The sequence below is a fragment of the Colius striatus genome, chromosome 3 (assembly GCF_028858725.1).
Source record: "Colius striatus isolate bColStr4 chromosome 3, bColStr4.1.hap1, whole genome shotgun sequence".
NCBI classification, from domain to species: domain Eukaryota; kingdom Metazoa; phylum Chordata; class Aves; order Coliiformes; family Coliidae; genus Colius; species Colius striatus.
In genome coordinates, this window is record NC_084761.1 from 79,686,269 (window position 1) to 79,693,339 (window position 7,071).

Genomic DNA, 7,071 nt, shown 5'->3' on the forward strand with positions numbered 1-7,071 from the left:
AGCCTTTCCTCGTATGAAAGATGTTCCAGTCCCCTGATCATCTTGGTGGTCCTGCGTTGGACTCTCTCCAGAAGTTCTCTGTCCCTCTTGAGCTGAGGAGCCCAGAACTGGACACAGTACTCCAGATGAGGTCTCACCAGGGCAGAGTAGTGGGAGAGAAGAACCTCCCTTGACCTGCTGGCCACACTGTTCTTGATGCATCCCAGAGTGCCATTGGCCTTCTTGGCCACGAGGACACATTGCTGGCTCATGGTAACTTTATTATCAATCAGAACTCCCAGGTCTCTCACTGCAGAGCTGCTCTCCAGCAGGTTGACCCCCAGCCTGTACTGGTGCATGGGGTTGTTCCTCCCCAGATGCAGGACTCTGCACTTGTCCTTGTTGAACCTCATGAAATTCCTCTCTGCCCAACTCTAAAGCCAGTTGAGATCCCGCTGAATGGCAGCACAGCCTTCTGGGGAATCAGTCAGTCCTTCCAGTTTGGAGTCATCAGCCAACTTGCTGAGGGTACACTCTGTCCCCTCATCTAGGTCGTTGATGAAGATGTTGAACAAGATTGGCCCCAGAACTGATCCCTGTAGAACTACACCGGTCACATGCCTCCAACTCCATTCTGTGCCATTGATCACCACCCTCTGGGCTCTGTTATTCAGCCAGCTCTCGATCCACCTCACTGTCCGCTCATCCAAGCCACAGTGCCTGAGCTTTCTGATGAGGATGTTGTGGGAGACAGTGTCAAAAGCCTTGCTGAAGTCAAGGTAGATGAACTGCTCTCCCCTCATCTAGCCAGCCAGTTATGCACTCATAGAAGGCTATCAGGTTGGTCAAACAAGATTTACGCTTGGTGAATCTGTGTTGACTCCCTCTGATAACCACCTTTTCCTTCATATGTTTAGTGATGACATTCAGGATGAGTTGTTCCATCACCTTTCCAGGGATGGAGGTGAAGCTGATCGGCCTGTAGTTTCCTGGGTCATCCTTCCTGCCCTTTTTGAAGACTGCAGTGACACTGGTCTTTCTCCAGTCCTCAGGCACCTCACCTGTCCTCCATGATTGTTCAAAAATGACAGAAAGTGGCTTAGCAATCACATCGGCCAGCTCCCTCAGCACTTTAGGATGCATCCCATCAGGATCCATTGACTTATGAGCGTTAAGCTTGGCCAACAAGTCTTTAACCTCTTCCTCTTCCACCCAGGGCAGGTCCTCTGCTGTCCAGGCCATCCTACTATCCTTACTGGACTGGTCTTCCTGAGGGCTGGCCTTGGCCATAAAGACTGAAGCAAAGAAGACATTCAGTACTTTGGCCTTCTCTGCATCCTCAGTCACCAGGGCACCCTCAGCGTTTAGCAGCGGGCCCACACTCCCTCTCGTCTTCCTTCTGCTGCTGATATACTTGAAAAATGCCTTGTTACTCTCCTTAACATCCCTAGCTAAATTTAATTCTAGAAGGGCTCTAGCCTTCCTAGTTGTACATCTGCATAATCTGACAATGTTCCTGTACTCTTCCCAAGAAGTCAGCCCCTGTCTCCACCTCTCATAGATGGCTGATGCCTCCTTGTGTATCAATTCCAGATGCTTTGTTATTGTTCTGATTAAGATTTAATGGCGATTAAAGGGGATTAATCCTTTATTTTAATATTTTTTATTCAGTGTGAAGGATTAGTAGGCTGATTGGTGTCCTTCTTTGTTACATTTTCAAATAGAAGATTCAAAAGTGAAAAAAAAATCCAAAAGAATTTAGAAACTCTTGTAGAGTCTTTTAATTTTTTTCCTGGTAGTTACGTAGTTGGAAGATGAACAGATACTCTGTTAAGAGGAGCAGTCTAGTTTGGATCACAGGAATTGTCACTTCCATTACAAGGATTTTTCACATATCCTTTGCCTTGACTTCTGTTTCCTTAACTTGATGTCTGCTTTGTTTAAAAGACAGCTAGAAGTGCCACAAAAATGGAAATGCTGAATGAACTGAACATAACAAGCAGAACCTGCTTAAGTTTCTCACTGATGGTGCTTTATACTGTCAAAAGGGAGCACTGCACAGTGAATAAATATCTTTACCAGTGATGGAATAGCCTCCTCTGATAGATCTCAGGCCATGGCAGGAACCTAAAGAATTCTATATCAAAACAGATTAATAGAGTCATAGAATCATTTCGATAGGAAAAGACCTTTAAGATCATCAAGTCCAACCACTGATGTAACGATACTTGGCAATTGTCCTGTATTAGTTCAAAAGAGATGAGGTCAAAAAGTCATGCATCCTATGGAGAGGACTGGTGAAGCTGAGATTTGTTTTCATTTCGTTAAAGACCCCACATCAGGGCAGTGACTCACTTCACTAAAGACCCTGCATCAGGGGTAGTTATTCTCTTCATTAAAGACCCCGCATCAGGGGCAGTGATTCACTTCTTTAAAGACCCCGTGCCAGGGACAGTGACTGTGGCTGGAGGAAGCCGTGTCCCATGTGAGGGATCCCATATTCACAGAATCTGTAACTGTGAGGAAGAACCCACACCAAAGAAGCTCATTAAAATTACGCCCAGAAGAGGCTGTGTCCCATGGGAGAGACCCTGTATCTGCAGAAGCTGCAACTGTGGGGAACAACCCACACCAGAGATATTCACTAAGAACTGTGTCCCATGTGAGAGACCCTGTATCGGAGCAGGCGAAGAATGCCAGGAGTCATCCTCATATGAGAAAAGCGGCAGAGCCCATCTGTGAGAGACTGACCACATTCCCCATTCCCTGCCCCACTGAGCCGTTGGTGGGGGGAGGAGGTAGAGATATCGGGTGCAGTGAGCTGGGCCCAGGAAGAAAGGAGGGATGGGGGAGGGAGATCTTACAGTGCTGGTTGTAATTTTATCATCATCCTACTCCCTTTTTGCTTTTATTTCATTCTGTTTCTTGTAGGTAGTAGAATAAACTTTCCTACTTTCCTCTCTAAGTCAAGTTTTTGCCTGGAACTGTAATTGGCAGCAAGCTCTCCCTACCTTTGTTTTAATCCACATCAACCTTGCTTATCTTTTTACTCTCATTTCACTGGGGCCTCTGCCATCATAACGAGAGTGGGAGTGAATGGGGCACCGAGCGAGAAACTTGTGGTGCTTCATTGCTGGCTAGGCAAAACTATGACAAGCTGATAAAATCTTTTGGCAAAACTGTACAGCTTTGCCCTAGCTGAGGCTATCAGTCATTAATATGAGTGAGCAGTCATATAGCAATGTAACTGGAGGAATGTGTAATGTCAGAAGGATAACTGTGATACACCAGACAGCTAAGATGTGGAATATTTTATAGGCAGACTTTTCCTTATCCAGCTACAGGAGTCCACATGCCTGAGTTGAAAATTGTCAGTAGCTTGCCATAGTCCATCCTCCTCAGTAGGATGCCTCCTATCCTGCCTCATGACTTTTATCATTGATCACTTCTGTTCTTCATAGGAAGGACTTCTGTGGCCAACATTCTTACCCATTTTTACCAAAAGACACATTTTGGAGAGCAGGTGAGATAAAAGATGCTCCCAGCTTAAATCAATATGTGGATACACACTGGTAGCCAGTGTGGATAAAAATTTCCCAGTCTTTTTCTTAAATTGCATCCAGGCTTGCACCGACAGAGAGTAGAGAAACGTTCTGCTGGATAGCGTATATAGCATCAACCTAATCTATAGCATTAACATACTCTATTGGAGCTGTTCATCAGCGGAAGGTCTCACTCTTGCTTATGAGGTTTTTAATTTCAGTAAACTTGGAACAGTAACAAAGGCAACATAATAAAGGTTCAGATCCAAAAAGTGACACCTAAGCCTGTCCTTCCCAAATATATACTGACTTATGAGCACATATAGCAGGAGGTGACACCAATCCTTTGAGGGAAGCTACTTTCAAAACATAGGGATTTTTTTTTCCCCGAATATAACTGTGAAGGTTTGCGACAAGAATATGAATGGGCCAAAGACTTAAAATAGCCTAAGGAGCAAGTCTGGTAAAGGATTTGGATGTATGCCTATTGATTTTATAATAAAATATTCACTTAGAAAAACACTTTGGCATCATTATGCAGTAGTTTATGACACCGGGACCCAGAAATATCCATAGCTTTGCAATGGTTTTAACTTTCAGCGAGCTTTAATTGTGATATAAGTTATTACGTATTAAGTTAATATGTATTAAGCATTATTTGCAAATTTACAGTTTTGGTTAAGTTGGTTTAAAGGAGGAGAAAATACACACAGATAGGAAGGGTAATAGCTAAAGAAGTATTCATGAGGATGCATCAAAGAAGGAAGAGAGAAAAAGAAGTTATCTTGTGGCTGACTGAGTGAGCCACCATGTAATGAACAGGATGTTGGGAAAAGTGTAAGGAAATAGGAAAAATCCTGTTTTCTTGCTCATTCCCCAAGACCATTCAGAGAAATTAATTCTACAGCCTTCTTGATTTCATCAAAGAAATATAAATTTGTACTGCTAGTTTCTTCTCAAGCAGCATTAAATCTGAAAGGCCTTTGTTATTTAGCAACATGCCAGACTAGAAGAACAAAAGTTTCCTGTCATTTTAGGCTGGATAATATGGTACGTGATATACCACCTACTCCTCCTTAAAATAGAAAATCAAAATGTTTTTAGCAATTTATATAATCATCTGATTTTAGCATTTATTTGAATATTTTGCACAGAATCCAGTTTTAAATTTCCAGCCTTCTCTATAGAAGGGCCTGTGAACAAGACATTCCGTTGTGAAATGACTTGGTTTAACAGCTAAGGAAATAAATACTGCTTTACAGTTTATTTAGCCAGAGCATTCCCAATTGACTTCTAATAACTTCTATGAGCAGTAATTAAGTAAAGATTTTGGGGAGATTGTACTTTACAAAGTATGAAATTGCAGCTGACGCTTCTGGCTTTTTAACTGAAATGTAAATGAAATTTAAAGGGATAAGATCACTTTAAGATTATGGTTTGAGCAAGATTATACTTCTGGTACTGATGGGTTTAAAACTAGAGTGAGTGAGAGTAGAATCTGGGAGCATTTCACTAGCAAATCACTTAAAATATTTTAAAAACCTTTTACTTGCTGCAGTGTCTTCAATAAGCCAAGCTTTTATTAATAAAGTACTAGTTGTTACTGATCTTGGTCTCATCAGAAATACCTTTCCTACTTCAATTTGTTAATCTTCCCCACATTACTGGATTGCAAAATGAATATATTAGAACAAAAGAACACCAGGAAGAAATAGTCTTTCCAAGTACTGACACAGTAGCCACAGTTTATATGAGCTGTGACTGTTTTACACTGCTTTCTCTGTACAGAATGTGCTTAACAGCAGTGTCGTTGGTTACAGAAAGGCCCAAACCAGTATCCATGAAATTGCAAATATAAGGTAATGACCTCAGGCACACACAAAAAAACTACTGAAATAAATAATCTACATTAGTTGCAAATTTTCACGTGTTTGTTAAAGCAAAATCAACAGTGTGTCAGATAACTTCTCTGTATATGAAGATTCCACCCCAAAGCTCCAACTTCTGCTATGTTTGCCTAACAGCTTTTAGCCCCTGGATATTTGGGGATACCATAGCATCCTATCTGACACTGACTCCATCAAAAAGTGAGCATAGAGAATTCAGAACAAAATTCATCCTTGGGCTTTTGTTTCTTTCTTCTTTAAAGAGCTGAGTCTTCTCCTTGGCAGCTTTAAAACAGTTCTGTAATGTAAGCAAAGACTAAACAACGAAAATTAATTGAAAACTTACATGCTTTCAGTCACATTAACTCCCTGCACAATGTAATATCATATAAACATGGGCAAACTAACTAAAGCAATTGTTCCTTGGAGTGTGTTTTCTTAAGAACTGTATAGAAAAAAGCATGGCAAGCAAGGCTGAGAATACTATCATTTAACAGCCCATCTGTGCTGCAATACTGGAAATTATTATTTTCAGTGTTTCAGTGTTTGAATAATGTTTTGAAGTCACTCTTTATGGAAATACTATCAAATACTCCCAGGACAGCTTAGCACAATGGTTGAAATAAATCAAAGTATTTGTTATCACTATGGACCTGACTACCTCAGTTTCACAAAAAGTTATAATTGACAGCTTACGACATTTAGTTATTGGACAGCATTATAGCTTCAAAGAAGTCCAAAATGCAAAGATAATTTGTGTCATTTACAAATAAAGATAAACATTCCAGAAATGAATACCTAGAACAGAACTTCAGTTGAGGTAAATTGTCTTTACTCTTGAAGGTCTCCCTGTACTTCATCTTACTTGTTTCAATAATTAGTCCAAACTGTCAGCTAACAGAGTTCCAGTTAACTGAAAAAACTGGCCTGGAGATTGTCAGGGTAAAAAAGAACAAGAGTCAAACAATAAAAAACTTAATTGTGTGCAACAAAATGCATAGCCATGAAGCTAACTTAAATCTTACTTCCATTCTAGGAGCCCCAGAGCTTGAAGGGGACAACCCATTTTCTCACTGTCTGAGTACCCTTCCATGCAAAATCATGACAATGGAAAAACAGCAGAACTGTAGACATCAGCCAGTCTTTTGCTTGTCTTTTTGTTATCAATATACTACTTGGGTTAACTGCTTCCAAGGAGACAGTATTGCCTCTCTGTGGGGGATTGCTGGTAGGGTTTTATAGACAATAGTATCCATCTATATTGTACCAGTAGGAATGGTAGAAGAGTCTTCAAATGAGACACAATTTGCACTATCTCCTAAAATTTTTAGCTATAGCTCTGGATTTAGAAATAGTTCTGGATAGCTATTTCATAACCAGATACCCTACCGCAAGTACCTTATTTCATGTTCTCTTTTTCTTATTCTGTACTCCATTTCATGATCTGAATTGTCTCAAATGACAAAAATTAATACTCAGAATTCAGTTGTTGGCAAGAGATTTAGACATTTAGTAACTGCAAATTACAGTAAGTAATTACTTTCTTACGTAAGTGTAATTTTCAATGTTTTTCTAATAAAAACAATACTTCTCTTGCAGCCCATAGCTTAAGTTCCCTTAAGCAAGCGTTATGAACCTTGGGAACTCAGATGTCAGTGGACAAA